The 17,160-nt window shown below is 29.5% G+C and overlaps 1 protein-coding gene across 2 annotated transcripts in view; it reads right to left on the bottom strand.

Annotated features, from left to right (window-relative positions):
- Positions 1 to 17,160, bottom strand: part of LOC114337269 (zinc finger protein 474-like) — a 296,452-nt gene that overhangs the window by 34,101 nt on the left and 245,191 nt on the right. The window lies entirely within an intron of this gene.

Genomic DNA, 17,160 nt, shown 5'->3' with positions numbered 1-17,160 from the left:
AGGATGGGATGATGAATTGTGTATAGTTGTGTCAGTATGGGTAGGTTTTTGATATACGGAGAACTCATGTCTGTTGTGTAGTCTGGTAATCGTTACATCTAGAAAGTTTATGGAATTATTCTGTTCTGTTTCTATTGTAAACTCAATATTACTATGAAGTGAATTAATGTTTGATAGAAATTGGTCAAGTTGTCTGTTAGTTCCTGTAAAGCATACTAGTATATCATCCACGTATCTCCACCAATATAAGAACTGTTTAAATACGGGATGTTTATATAGAAATTGTTTCAAGTTGGTTCATAAATATATCTGATAGTAATGGGCTTAGAGGATTACCCTTAGAGGATTTTATTGTGAGATAAAATGAACTTCCATCAAGTAACGGTCGAATCCATCAATTATAATATATATGTATAACCAAATTTTAGTTTTCTCTGTATCAAATATTTTAACTTTATATAACTATATAAAACTATAGGATATATAACTATAGGGTAAAAAATTACCGAGATAGCAACGTTTATAGCTTAAATTTTGCTGCGAGAACCATGTAAGCGGGGCCATTTAACCTTTTATTAAAAAAAAGGGGTATAAAAGATTAAATTCAACGTGGTTTAATAGTCAATAAAATTAACTTTTAAATAATGTTAAGGCAAACCTGATGTCGTAAAAATTAACGGAGTTATTAAAAAAACAATAACTTTTTTGGAAAAATTCTTAAAAGATAAATTTTGAAAAATATTTGGTGCATAAATTTTAATGCTATCAACTTGCTCGGAAGCTCATTTGATAGATCTTTCTAAGTACTTTGACAAATTAATGTTTAATTAGGTTATCTTATAAAATGCATCATTTTCCCGTTAATTAAGCTTGAATCCTTAGATTTGGGTACTCGCCGAAAAAAAAAATACATTCAATTAGGTACCTATAACTCACTTTTAGTTAACATTAAAAGGACTTTTCTATAAAGAGTTTATTTCATTTTTTATTAGATTCAATTTTGGTAGTAATAACCTTTTTGTAAAATCTTATAGGTTTTGAGTTATTTATGAAAAATCGGTTAAAAAAAACATGCATTTTTCTCACAAAAAATTTATATATTTGATCTTTATTAACTCAAAAAGTTTTGATTTATTTTAATAACTTTATGTAACAAATTTTGCTTAGAATTTGCCACTTTATCGAATTTTGGGGATATTTTTAATAAAATAATTTTCACTCCCGAAAAGGGGTGGCATTCACCCCCAGCGTAAAAGCGCAAGTTGGCACCATGTCACCTTTGTTTCTTGAGCTATCCTCTAACCACTCTTCAACTTTCATTCAAATCGAGGGAGGTTCAACGAAATCGGAGGTAATAGCTTATATCCACCTTCAGTGACTGCACTAACTCTCTTTAAAAATATTAAGATATTTATGTCAATTGGTGATTTTATTGTGGTATCCAAATGCATTCCGAACGCATTCATGCATGAATGATGTATCTTGGTCGTCTTTATTTTGTACCGGATTTTCAGCTTCTTTAATAATTTCTTCATTGCTTAATTTTGGCAAATCTGTTAATAACACGAAAACGTGGATAAATAAGTCGATAATATTCCAGACGTCTATTCAGGTCTCTTATCAGAGTGTCGATTATAATATAGAATGCGTGGATTTTCATCTCATCACTAGCTAAAAAGTTTAGTTCATCATCGTCCTCCTCGTCAAATTGAATTTTTCTTTTTCTCTTTCTTATTTCTTTATATTATGTTTTATTTGGGAACAATTTTTTGGCTTCCTTGCGGTAAAGTAATTTGAAAGAGATTCATACTCTTTAATGACAGAACCCAGATCTATAATTTTTATATATAAATATTTTTTGTACAGCAATTGTGCCGCCCTCTCATAATGTGCCGCCCTAGGCAACTGCCTATATTGCCTAATGGATAAAGCAGCCCTGGTTTAATCATTCATTTTCAAGATTCTGAAGAGTGATCGGGTCAAAACACTGTCATTTTGATAGCTATTTTGATAGGGTGTCTAAAGTTATACATAACTGCAAAATTTTAAATTTTTATTCCCTACCATTTACAAGATAATAAAAAATAACAAAGTTATGAAAAACAAGTAATCAAATAATAATTGAATTTAATTATTTCAATTAATCAAATCCTCATAATGTTGCCCTCAATTATTGTCAAATAGTCAAAGTTATGTTATAGTTAACAAGTCTTGTTTTTCATAACTTTGTTATTTTTTATTATAAATGGTAGGGAATAAAAATTTGAAATGTTGTAGTTATGTATAACTTTACACACCCTATCAAAATAGCTATCAAAATGACAGTGTTGCCGTTTAAGATAATCAACGATGACGTCATATCTCTAAATTGGGACACCCTGTATACATTATTATTGTATGTCAAAAATGACAATTTGAAATACTAATAGGCGGGTCTGAGCATTTTTCAAAAAAACAATTAGTATTTGAATTATTGAATTGATTCCAAATTACAAACATAACTTTGTTATTTTTTTATTATCTTGTAAATGGTAGAGAATAAAAATTTGATATTTTGCAGTTATGTATAACTTTACACACCCTATCAAAATAGCTATCAAAATGAGAGTGTTGCCATTTAAGAAAATCAACGATGACGTCATATCTCTAAATTGGGACACCCTGTATACATTATTATTCTATGTCAAGAAGGACAATTTGAAATACTAATCGACGGGTCTGAGCAATTTTCAAAAAAACATTTTTTTTTTGAAAATTTTGAGATTTTGAATTTATTCCAAATTACAGACTCACTCTGTATAAATAAACTTGGATAATAAACAAAAGAAACAGTAGCAAGGTAGCGACAACAGAGATGTAACGTTCGATCTGCTGTCTTCGATAAGATCAGCAATAACATATAGAAAAAATAACAGAATGGAAACCACTGGTGGAAGAAAGAGAGAGTCAGCAGAGCAAGAAGATCCCAAGGTTAAAATGAATTAAAATAATCTATTTGTTTACCAACACTTATATCCTGTATATCTACGCGCTTATTAAACGTTATTACATAATATTAGTGCAATATTAGTTCATACAGCAAATAATTTTTTGTGTTCACAAGAAAGTCCTTTTTTTATTTTGTTAATTAACAAACTCTTGAGTTTGTGACTATAAAATAATAGACCGTTGGGTTTCAATATGAACTTCAACTGCGATTTTATCTCTTATGTCTTTTTGTGCCCTAAAAATGTCATACGAGATGAGACAAGAAAAGGAAATTTAGAGTCGAACTGGTTTCGTTTCTCCAACAATCAAATTTTTCTTATTGTCCACCACTTCTTCAAGGTCAAATTTTTCATTTTCACGACCGGGCCTTATGCCTTTTTTGCTGGTTCTTTATCGTGAATACTAACAAATTTTCAAGTTGCAAGAAGGAGAAAGTCACGGACACAGGAGCGTCATTTGAAGTTTTGATTGGGGGGGGGGGGCAAGCATTATACAGGGTGGTTCATCTTATTCGCCTCGGTCTCTGTACGGAAAACCACTTGATATTTTAAAAAAATTTCTTCACAGAAATATACAGGGCCTTTAATACTACAACCTAAAAATAATGTGAATTATACAGGGTGTTCCAAAAAAGAGTGGTATATCAAAGTTATATTTTTTCTTATGGAATGCCCTATATCTGATGACATTATTGAATTGACCTTTAAAAATAGGCTATACTTTCATAAGGGTTCCCTATACCTAAATACAGGGTGTTTTGATTTATTTCGATTTTTATAAAAATGTAAGGTTTTAGAAAAAAATAAATATCTACGAATCTAAGAAGCAGTAACAAATTCGTTCTTGGATCTTAATAATAGACTATTTAGCATACTTAAACAGATGCTTATTGCAACAAAATTTCTTACAGGGTGGTCAAAATATGAGATTGTTCTATTAACAAATTCAAGCTGTAATAACTTACTTATTTTAAATGGAACACTCTGTATCTTACTAGTCTATCGCGTAGAAAATTTGCTTAGCTTTCAATTTGTATTAGGGTTTCTATACCTATCTTTTTACAGGGTGGTCAAAATATTAGATTGTTCTATTAACAAATTCAAGCTGTAATAACTTACTTATTTTAAATGGAATACCCTGTAGCTTACTAGTCTATCGAGTAGAGAATTTACTTAGCTTTCAATTCTTATTAGGGTTTCCTATACCTATCTCCCTTCATTTTTTAAATATTTAAAGATTTCCTAATTTGTAAGCTTTAAAAATTAGAATTAAGTACCTATGTCGTGGTTATGTACAACACATCACCAACACCGGCAATATACTTAGAAAAGATACTGTCATTAATAATAAAATTTTCATTGTTATCATGTAATCACACAGAGTGTTGTATTATTTTAGTTGATTTTGGCCTACATGTGAAATTGAATAATATGTTTATTTTAAACTGCATACCCTATATTAGATGCCGTATTATGGAAGATATTTAAATTATATTTCATTCCGTAGAAGTATTTTCCATATCTTAACCCAACGGTTATTAAGTAAATTTAAGAACGCCACTTTTTGTTTGAATCTTTAAATCGCAATTACAAACAATTAAATGCAATGGCTACTTTGACGAAAACGAGCCTATTGTACAAAAATATGTAAAAATGGGTATTTACAGAATAACATGGGAATTTATATTTACAGAATAACATGTGTATTGAGAATGTTAACATGGAATTGAAGAGATTTTAAATATCTTCCATTATAAAGAATAGAATATCGAGTATGTCATTTAAAATAAGAACACTCTGTGTGATTAAATGATAAAAATGTGAATTTTATTAATGAAACTATCTTGACTAAGATATTTAAGTATATTGCCGGTGTTGGTGATGTGTTGTACATAACCACGACATAGGTACTTAATTCTAATTTTTAAAGCTTACACATTAGGAAATCTTTAAATATTTAAAAAATGAAGCTAGATAGGTATAGGAAACCCTAATAATAATTTAAAGCTAAGTAAATTTTCTACTCGATAGACTAGTAAGATACAGGGTGTTCCATTTAAAATAAGTAAGTTATTACAGCTTGAATTTGTTAATAGAACAATCTAATATTTTGACCACCCTGTAAAAAGATAGGTATAGGAAACCCTAATACAAATTGAAAGCTAAGTAAATTTTCTACGCGATAGACTAGTAAGATACAGGGTGTTCCATTTAAAATAAGTAAGTTATTACAGCTTGAATTTGTTAATAGAACAATCTCATATTTTGACCACCCTGTAAGAAATTTTGTTGCAATAAGCATCTGTTTAAGTATGCTAAATAGTCTATTATTAAGATCCAAGAAAGAATTTGTTACTGCTTCTTAGATTCGTAGATATTTATTTTTCTCTAAAACCTTACATTTTTATAAAAATCGAAATAAATCAAAACACCCTTTATTTAGGTATAGGGAACCCTTATGAAAGTATAGCTTATTTTTTAAGGTCAATTCAATAATGTCATCAGATATAGGGAATTCCATAAGAAAAAATATAACTTTGATATACCACTCTTTTTTGGAACACCCTGTATAATTCATATTATTTTTAGGTTGTAGTATTAAAGGCCCTGTATATTTCTGTGAAGAAATTTTTTTAAAATATCAAGTGGTTTTCCGTACAGAGACCGAGGCGAATAAGATGAATCACCCTGTATATACCTACAATACATTATATTGATGTAATGATGAAAATTGATGTATTTTTTGTAAATTTCAGTCATTTTCATCGTCAGGGGAGGGGCAAATGCCCCCCTGACCCTATCAAATGACGCCCCTGCACGGACATTACATGTTTGTCATAATTAATACCTGTAGGGTACAAGTAGCCCTCATGCCAAAATTTTTAAAAATGGAATCAATACTCCTCTATCGATTCGTAAAATAGCATAAGGGAGAAAAATCGTGGCAGCACATACGAAATAAATTTTCACGCAGATTTCCCTAGGAAACCCTTTTTCACATTTTTTATTCTCCTTCATTTCATCTTTCAGTATTTTCAAAAAAGGGATAAAATAGTGGCTGAACTTCTATTGAAATCTACGGTCTATAACTGAGTTCAGAGAGAACGAATAGTTAGCATCATGATCACAATAACGACAGTAATTGTAATTTTTTGGTACTTTGTCCTTCTTTTTTTGAAACCTTTTCACCTATGATAAAAATGGATAAAAGAAGACTTACCTTTAGTTAGTCAGTCATGAAATCTAGATTAAAAACAAATTAAACTAAATTAAAAAATATAGGCACTACCTTTTCATTTTTAGTTGTTTCTGCGTTTTAACTTAATAAAAAATATAAATCATTTACAATAGGTATGTGTTAACTTGTTACGAGTGAACTTCCAGAACTAACTTTTTATTTAAAAAAAATTAGATCTTCAATTATTTTAAATTATATAGAACTCTCAAACCTTTCATTACAAATGCTGCTACAATTGTTATTTATTTGTATAAATATATTTATATATAATGTGTTATATAATTATTTTTTATATTTGATGACAAATCAGAAATGAATTACTTTAACAGGAAATTGAAGCGTTTTACAACTACATTGTATGTAAGGTTTCTCAATTTTCCATAAGAGCTTTACTTTGGTCCAATAACAAACAGACGAAAGAAATGCCACGGCTGATTTGGAATATACTGCTTCCGCTTATATGAATACTCCCAAAATCAATAAAAAATAAATCTAGTGTGTGTGTGTGTGAAAATGGCTTGGATGCAGGTCCGTTAGCCACAGATTTTTGTTTTATTTTTACCTCAATTTATTAGTTCTGTTATATCTATACTTATTTCACTTGACTATATTTGTTTCTTTCAAGTAGTTTATGAGTAATTTAAATATTTCTATTTAATGACAACTTAGTAGATATTCTATACTAATTGGAAAATGCACTTGTGTTTGTCGTAAATCGTAATATACTTGCCTAATTGATTTATATATCTCTCGTTAATTTTGCATTCAAAGAAAATTGATTCAAATTTTTAATCGAAACATTATCACAAAAACAAACTGATGGATAAACTATTCCTAATTTGTGCAGATGTGCCTCATATTTTCCGAGTCGAGTTTTTACTCTGACGATAGTAGAAATATCTTGCTTTGGCATGTTATACTTGAATATGTATTCAGGTGGCGAAGGAAGTTCTTGATGTAATGAAAAATATCAATTTTTTGACATGGTGGAAATATTTTTCCATTGTTTTTTCCATACTTTATTTATTCTAGCTTTGACGTCATTTATTGCATCTGTCGATAACATCTGAGTTAGGACCTCACCTTTTTTATTGCATCTTTTGCCAACCAATCCACTTTCTCATTACCCAGTATACCGGCATGCCCTTTTGCCCACATTAATACTACTTCCACTTTAGACAAATTATTTTTTATATTACATACCTACATAAAATTTTTGATTCATATGAACTAAAATCAGTGTTTTCAATTGCATATATTGCAGATCTGGAGTCTGTTATTATCACAACTTTTTTAATATTATTTTCTTCGATCCATTCTAGAGCTTTTTCGATGGCTATAAGCTCAGCTGTAAAAATGCTATTAATATAAAAATAACTCTATATATACACGATATTTTGGAGACAAACATATCCCGAAACAGGTCGATGTAATGAAATAATTTAATGAAAATCCACGCTTCATTTAGTGGAGTCGCTGAAGGTTGTTATGAGCTATTACCTCCGATTTCGTTGAACCTCCATCGATTTGCATGAAAATTGGTGAGTGGTTAGAGGATATCTCAAGGAACAAAGGTGACATGGTGCCAACTTGATCTTTTACCCTGGGGGTGGATGCCACCCCTTCTCGTAGGTGAATTTTTTTTAAATAATCCCATAATTCGATAGAGGGACAAATTTCAAGCAAAATTTGTTATATAAAGTTATTAAAATAAATCAAAACTTTTTGAGTTATTAAGGATCAAAAATTTTAATTTTTCTTCAGAAAAATGCATATTTTTAACCAATTTTTCATCAATAACTCAAAAAGTGTAAGGTTTTACAAAAAAGTTATTATTATCAAAATTGAAGCTAATAAAAAATGAAATAAACCCCTTACTACAAAAATCTTTTAATTTTAACTGAAAGTGAGTTATAAGTAATTTAATGTATATTTTTTTCAAGTATTCAAGCTGAAATAACGGGAACTGATGCATTTTATAACATAAACTTAGTAAACATTTGGCTAAGTACTTAAAAATATCTATTAAATGAGCCCCCGAACATTTTGATAGCGTTACAATTTATGCTCCAAAAATTTGTTCAAAATTTATCTTTTAAAAATTTTTCCAAAAAATGTTATTGTTTTTTTTAATAACTCCATTCCTGTTTACCATATCAGGTTTATCTTAAAACTCTTTGAAAGCTGATTCCAATTGTTATTTAAGCACGTTGAGTTTAATCTTTTAAACCCTTTACTTTTTTAAAAATTAAAGGTTAAATGACCCCGATTGCATGGTTCGCACAGCAAAATTTAAGATTTAAACGTTTCTATCTCGGTTATTTTTTACCCTATAGAAATAGTAAAACAAGTAAAATGTTTGGCACAGAAAAAACTAAAATTGAGTCATATATAATTTTTTACGTATATCGAGCATTTTTGGAGTTATTATCAAAAGAATATGAGAATTACAAGAATTTTAAAAATAATGGTTTTTTAAAATTATATCTTTTTTTCAAAAATATGCATTCTATACCAGTCAAAATTATCGAAAACATTACTTATGCTAATATAAAGAAGTTTTTGTAAGGATTACTATAAATTTTAATTTTTGTGGAAATGGCGTATGTTTAATTTTTCACTTTTTTCTAAAAAATTCAAAACGGTTCTTTTATTTTCATTATAACTTGCATAATTTTGACGCTATTACCTTGTTCTGAAGCTCATTTGATAGGTATTCCGAAGTACTTTGGCAAATGTTTATCAGGAATATTGTATACATTGCATCATTTTCCCGTTATTTAAGCTTGAATATTTAGACTTGAGTACTCGTCGAAAAAAATACACATTCAATTGCCAATAACTCACTTTGAACTAACATTAGTTTAGTTCTTTATATGAGGAATGTATTCAATTTTTTATTGTCTTCAATTTCAGTAATAATAACTTTTTTGTAAAAGCTTATATTTTTTGATTTATACGTGAAAAACCGATTTAAAACATGCATTTTTTTACGAAAGCATAAAATCTTTGATCTTTAATAACTCAAAAAGTGTTGATTTATTTTAATAACTTTATATAAAAAATTTTGCTTATAATTTGTCCCTCTATCGACTTATGTTATTATTTTTAATAAAATAATTTTCACCCCCGAGAAGGGGTGACATACACCCCCAGGGTAAAAGCGCAAGTTGGCATCAAGTCACCTTCGTTCCTTCAGGTATCCTCTAATTACTCGCCAATTTTCATGAAAATCGATGGAGGTTCAACGAAATCGGAGGTGAAAACCTTCAGTGACTGCACTAATTTGCCAAATCCTGTTTTCTGATGAAGCGACCTACTGTTTACGTGGAACATTAAATCGGCAAAACTACATCCTCTCTCATGATCTCCAGATCTTACACCAATTGATATTTTCAGTTGGGGTTACATAAAATCAAAAGTTTGCATCGACAGACCACCAAATGTACAAAATTTAAAAAATATATTTACCTTTCTTGTATACCGTAAGCCCTAGATATAGCAGACTACCCTGCTATAATCCCAAAGCCGCGTCGGCGGTATCAAACGGGAGACTAATTTTAACAATTTTAACGGGAGACTAAGTCAATAGTTTTCGAGTTATTTGCGAGTGAGTATGTTCATTTTTCAACAAAGAAAAACACATGTTTTAGGCGGTTTTTCGTAAATAACTCGAAAAGTTTTATCAAAAAAATATTCTTAGTAAAAATATAGCTTATACAAAAGTGACAAAAAGGTCTATGTATGAAGTCTGTAGACTCAGTAGAAGCAGAGTTGTAGCTAATGAAAGGTAGGTTCTGATTTATCAAATTCCAAATCGAATTTTTCAACGTGAAATAACCAAAATTGAAGCTCTTTTCTGATCACAACTTATTAAAAGTGTTTAAAAAAAGCTTTATTTTTGTTTTTTTAAGTTTCTAGCATAAAAAGTAAGCAAATTAAGCATAAAATCAAGTTGGTCCCTTTTTTTTTGGTAAAAAATATCGTGAAAATCACCCCCTAATAATTAGCATTCCAAATGAAATTACTTTTATGTATTGTTTATAGGATCTGTAAGTTTCATTTGTTCAAACTGAAAGTTTTTTGAAAATATTTCGTTTGAAAATAAAGATAGTTGTTTTTAATTATGAAAAAAAATTTCTTAACTTAAAAATTATTAGTGATGCCAAAAATCTAAAACAGTAAAAAAAGATAGGTTTTTATTTTCTGAATATTTTGCAGGTTTTGTATTTCTGTAAGATAAAAATTGGTTAAGATATAGCTGTTTAAAATTTGCAGACACTCGTGATTAGTGACTCTTTCAAGCCCTTTCAACTACAGCCATTTCAAAAATAAGCACTTTGAACAGATGAGACTTACATATGCAAAACAATGCATAAGTAAAGTAAGTTATGAAGCAGAAACGATTAATTTCATTTTGGATGCTAATTAAGTGATGATTTGCACGATTTTTTTTACCAAAAAAAGGATCAACTTTATTTTAAGCTTAACTTGCTTACTTTTGATGCTAGAAACTTTTTTAGAAAACAAAAATAAAGATTTTTAAACATTTTAAAAAAATTCTGATTAGTTTTCCCCGAAATGTGCTTCATTTTTTGGTTATTTCACGTTGAAATATTCGTTCTGGAATTTGACGAATAAGAACCTGCTTTTCATTGGTTAAAACTCTGCTTCTATCGGGTTAACAGACTTCGTACATGCAAAATTTGTTCCAGTTTCTGTTTTATATTTTGTGTTAATAATATTTTTTTCGATAAAATACTTACTTTTTGAGTCATTTGCGAGAAACCGTCTAAAAATGTGTTTTTTTTTTTGTTGAATAATAGACAGATTCACTCTCAAATAAATCGAAAAGTATCCACTTAGTGTAAAAACTCTATAGAACAAAAGTTACTTAAAATTACTCAGTTTATCTATTTCCGAACTTATTTTGAACGTGGTTTTTTCACCCTCGAGAAGGGGTGAAACTCGCTCCCAGGGCAAAGAGCACACATCGTTACATAATTATTTTTTCTTTGGCATGTTATGCGTATTATGCTAAATTTCATGTCAATCGAAGCGGTTCCTTAAAATCTAGCAATTTTGCAATATTGTACCGTGAATGAATGGACTATAATAGGCCAGGGTAATAAGACAAAAATATACCCTGTTCGTGACACTCGAACAGCCAGGATACTGAAGCGTTTTTTCGACAAGTAATACCTATAGGAACAAATTGTAACTATTTCCTGCGTAGGATCTGGCGGCCAGTTTTATTTATAAACAATTAACTGTCAAAAAATGGCATTTTTCCCTTTTTTTTTTCAAATCAATGGAAAACAGTGAAACTTATGATTTTTTTAGTACAAATATCTTCGAGATTATGGAAAAAGCTTTAAAATGACATATTACAAAGTTTGATATACTCATTTATTGTTAATATAATTGCGAAAAGAGATCGGAATTGCAAAAAAAATATTTTCGTAATAACTGCTGTAAAAATTAGTGTACAGGTTTGAAATTTTTGTCAAATGAGGGTTCTTTGGTGCTTAATATGTGATAAAAATTTCAAAGCGATTCATTCAATTGTTTAAATTTTATTCGAATTGTTTATCTCAGTGAGCCTTTTTTGCACTAACATAAGTCAGAAAAAAATGACGTTAGAACCATTCCACAGGTGTCAAATGGAAGAGCATGAACTATATTTTCAACTTGGTTTAAAAAAGCGGATAAAAAATGCATTTATTAGTAATAAATAATTTTGCAAAAGTATCGTAAATCTTTCCTTATAAACTTTTTGAATAACTTTTTCCAAAAAAATTAACTTTTTTACCCTGTTTTAAGTGCACAACTACCAAGTAATGTTATTTATATCATAAGTGATAAAATATTGTAATAAATATATATAATTTCTTATATAACAAAATAAAATTTATAAGGAAAGATTTACGATACTTTTGCATAATTATTTATTACTAATAAATGCATTTTTTATTCGCTTTTTTTTAAACCAAGTTGAAAATATAGCTCATGCTCTTTCATTTGACACCTGTGGAATGGTTCCAACGTCATTTTTTTCTGACTTATGTTATTGTAAAAAAAAATGCTCTCTGGGATAAACAATTTGAATAAAATTTAAACAATTGAATGAATCGCTTTGAAATTTTTATCACATATTAAGCACCAAAGAACCCCTATATGACAAAAATTTCAAAGCTGTACACTAATTTTTACAATAGATATTGCGAAATTATTTTTTTTGCAATTCCGACCTTTTTTCGCAATTATATTAACAATAAATGAGTATATCAAACTTTGTAATACGTCATTTTAAAGCTTTTTCCATAATCTCAAAGGTATTTGTACTAAAAAAACCATAACTTTCACTGTTTTTCATTGATTTGAAAAAAAAGTGAAAAATACCATTTTTGACACTTAATTGTTTATAAATAAAAATGGCCGCCAGATCCTACGCAGGAAATAGTTACAATTTGCTCTTATAGGTATTACCTGTCGAAAAAACGCTTCAGTACCCTGGCTGCTCGAGTGTCATAGAAAAAACCTTATTACCCTGGACTATAATGTTAAAAACACAGGACACACTCACTTTACACATAAAATATTTTAAATCTTAAATTTATGTAATATGGTGTTCGTTGACGTTTGGTTTATTATTTAAAAAAATCAATTGTTTTTACACCATATGCGTTCTGAAATTATTTTATTTATTTTTATTTATTTTATTTATATACGGGAAAAGGTCAATTACAATATTAATGTTAAATAAACTTTTAAATTACAGAACATGGGTAATAACAATCAAATTAAACAACGTTCACAGACTATGTGCAATAATAATTAATAATAAGTCTTATGTACTATGGGCAATATTTAACTATTTAGATGGGAAATAAGCCACAATTAAATTGAAAAAATTATTTTATTAACGTTTCGAAGCCCAAATCGGGTTTCGTTGTCAAAATACAAATACTACTAAATAAAATGGGTAAAATAATAATTAATAATTAATGATAAGTCTTATTACTTAATTAATGTTTACTAAAACCTGACTCAGGAATTTGCTATAAGATTGAAAAAGGTAAATATTAAGGTGCTGGTTTGCTAGTCGGCAGTTCTAGTGAGGAAGTTGTTAAGACCATAGTTAGTATGGTGGATTGGGTAATGGAAACTAATTGTAGCCCTAGTCGTTCTTAGTGGGGCATGAATATTAATTTTTTGAAGAAGGTCTGTAGTTCCAGTTTTTCCATGTAGGATGTTGTAGAAAGTGATGAGATCCCTTCTCTTATGACGAGCAGTGATTGGTGCCATATTTAGGATATTAAGAATATCTGCATTATTGTAGTTGTCCAAGATATTAAGTCTATATGCAATTTGTTTTAAAAATTTATGTTCAACTAACTGAAGAGCATTAATATGTACTCCATAGAAAGGAGACCATACACAGGTGGCATACTCCAGATGGGGACGGACCAAGGCACAGTAGAGGGTTTTTAAAGCTATAATATTTTGTCAAGTCCTGTGAAGCTTCACGGGTACCTACGGATTTACGGAATCCAAATTGGGTTTCTTCAATATCCATTAGACATAATGTTCATCAAATATTTTGAATTTTTTTTTAAAACGAGACTGAACACATGAAACAATATGGTGTAGGGGCATACCGTCTTAATGTGCTTTGGGCAGACGGTATATTTTTGGAGCTACATTATGTATCTGAGAAAAATAGCAGTATTTGGTGAGTATAGCCATTGCTTTAGTACATTTTTTCATATCTATCAACTAATTAGTTATTGTTTTGGAATATGTTCATAGGGTCATTTTTTATTTCACGATAGATTGTTGTGTCATTCAAAAACCATTTTACTGCCATAAACGTTGGACTCCGTAATAACAGTCCTGTTTATTTTTTCAGGTTTCAGAACAAATAAATTGGGGTTCTCATTTAAGAAAGTTTTTGTTTTTAAATTTGTCTTGTAGTGCTGTCGCCAGGGGTGGTACAACGGCCTTCTTTATTTAGATGGACTTACCCAAGTTATTTATTTTTATGTATTTTGACCCGTAGAAAACGAATTTTTTGGGTAACAGTTGATCTGGATGGCGATAAGATTGATAAGATGGTTATAAACAAAGAACTTGCATAATTACGTAAAAGCGATTTTTCGCAAAACAAAACATTTTTTTGTATTTTTTGGGTCATTCTCAGCAAAAAATGTTCTTACAAGTTTTTTCGTAGGACGCATAGTTGTCGATATAAACGCGGCTGAACTTTCAAAAAATCCAAAAATTGCAATTTTTGAACCCGAATAACTTTTGATTAAAAAATAAAATAGCAATCTGCTTACAGCATTTGAAAGTTCAAGTCAAATTATATCGATTTTGGTTATTTGCATTGCTAAAAATTAATTATTTTACTTTTAAACAAAGCTATAAACAAATAGTGCTTTAGTGATGTTTTCAATGCATCTCTCATTTAAAATCGAACGAGTGGGTACAAGTGGCAGCGCCTGTAAACAGGCAATTTTGACGTAGCATGCTTTAAAACCGTGATTAAAACGCATGTATTGGACACGGGTCAAAACGCTCAAACAGTAATTGTTTTTAGCTTTGTTTAACAATAAAAAAATTAATTTTTAGCAATGCAAGTAATTAAAACCGGTAAAATTTGACTTGAACTTTCAAATGTGGTAAGCAGAATTGCTATTTTATTTTTTAATCAAAAGTTATTCGGATTCAAAAATTGCAATTTTTCGATTTTTTGAAAGTTCAACCGCGTTTATCTCGAAAATTATGCATCCTACAAATAAACTGGTAAGAACATTTTTTGCTTAGAATGACCCAAAAATACAAAAAAAATGTTTTGCGAAAAATCGCTGTTATGTAATTCTGCAAGTTCTTTGTTTATCGACAATCTTATCCTTATCGACATGCGGATGAACAGGTACCCAAAAAATTCGTATTCTACGGGTCAAAATACATAAAAAAACTTGGGTAAGTCCATCTAAATAAAGGTGGCCGTTGTACTCCCCCTGTCGACAGCACTATTGTTTTCAAAGGGGCAAGTGTTATGTTTTTAAAATTTGTCAAAATTTTACATTTGGTACTAATACCATCCTGTACATTGGTACTTGAGTTAGACACTGAACTGACAACTGAACAAATAATTTCTGATATTTGAATATCATTTTTATTACGATAGGAACTAGGAACTAGAAAAATATCTCCTAAACTTAAAACATCGTGTACGTCACTGGGAATTTCTACATTTGTTAAATTATCCTGCAATTTATTGTTATAATTTTTATTATCTGATTTTAACAATAGCATATTAATTTTTTAATATTTCTATCTCGATCTGTACAAAAAATACATTCACTATTATGGTAAATCGATTAATATCACTTCCAGTTTTTCTGGTTCTGAGTTTTTTAGTGAATATTTTTTGAAAAAGGCTTTACGCATGGTTTCTTGTTTATTTTTGTTTGCGCATAATAGTCCGATCGGTGACGGTAAAATATTGCAAAACCTCTAAATTTTAAAGAACCGCTTAGATTGACATGCAATTTGGCATACACATACATAGGTAATATGTCAAAGAAGAAAAGTAATATTGTGCCGATGTGTGCTTGCTTTTAACACGGGAGTGAGTTTCACCCCTTCTCGCGGGTGAAAAAATATGCGTTCAAAATAAGTCCGTAAATGGATAAACTAATTCTAAGCAACTTTTGTTCTATAGCATTTTTGCGCTAAGTTAATACTTTTCGAGTTATTTGCGAGTAAATGTTCATTTTTCAATACAAAAAAAACACGTGTTAAACGGCTTTTTGCAAATAACTCAAAAAGTACGTATTACATCGAAAAAAACATTCTTAACAAAAATATAGCCCATAAAAAAGTGACAAAAAATGGTGTATGTATGAGATCCCTAGACCCAGTAAAAGAAGAGTTGTACCTAATGAAAAATAGGTTCGTACTCGCCAAATTTCAAATCGAATATTTTAACGTGAAGTAACCATAAAATGAAGCACTTTTTGTGGAAAACTCATGTTAACTTTTCTGACGTGTTTAAAAAAAGCTTTATTTTTGTTTTTTAAAAAGTTTCTAGCATTAAAAGGAAGGACGTTAAAGGAAGGAAGTGAAAATCCCCTAATTAGCATCCCAAATGAAATTAATCGTTACCACTTCACATGTTGCTTTACTCGTGTATATATTGTTTATGGTGTATTCCACGAATATACGTCTGTTTTGGATTATCGCAACAACGAATATTTTATTGTGCAACATAAGAAGTACGAAAGTATTTTGCTCTAATAATTACTCCAATAAACAACAATATAATTTGCAATTTAATTTCGTTCTTCATATTTTGCACAGTAAAATATTCGTTGTCGCGATAATCCAAAACAGACGTATATTCGTGGAATGGGGTATATATGATTTGTAAGTTTCATCGGTTCAAAGTGCTTATTTGTGAAGGGGCTGTAATTGAAAGGGCTTGAACTAGTCAATAATCACTAGTGTATGCAAATTTTGAACAGCCATATCTTAACCAATTTTTGCCTTACAGAAAAACAAAAAATCCAATATATTAAGAAAAGCAAAACCTACATTTTTTTACTCTTTGTGATTTTTGGTATCACTAATAAATTTTAAGTTATTTTGAAAAAAACTATTTTTTCTTCAAAATTAAAAATTAAAAAAAAATTACTTTAAAACCAAATAAAAAAAACAAGCCCTTTGAATCGATGAAACTTACAGATCATATAAATACTATATAGGTACCTAAATAAAGTAACTTGTGGAGAAGTAACGATTAATTTGATTTAAGATGCTAATTAGGGGGTGATTTTCCTGAGTTTTTTTGACGAAAAATAAAAGGGGTCAACTTTATTTTAAGCGTAACTTGCTTACTTTTGTTGCTGGAAACTTTTTTAAAAA

The sequence above is a fragment of the Diabrotica virgifera genome, chromosome 8 (genome assembly GCF_917563875.1).
Source record: "Diabrotica virgifera virgifera chromosome 8, PGI_DIABVI_V3a".
Lineage (NCBI taxonomy): Eukaryota > Metazoa > Arthropoda > Insecta > Coleoptera > Chrysomelidae > Diabrotica > Diabrotica virgifera.
Note: the sequence above shows the minus strand (reverse complement) of the source record. Positions and strands in the feature narration are given on the sequence as shown.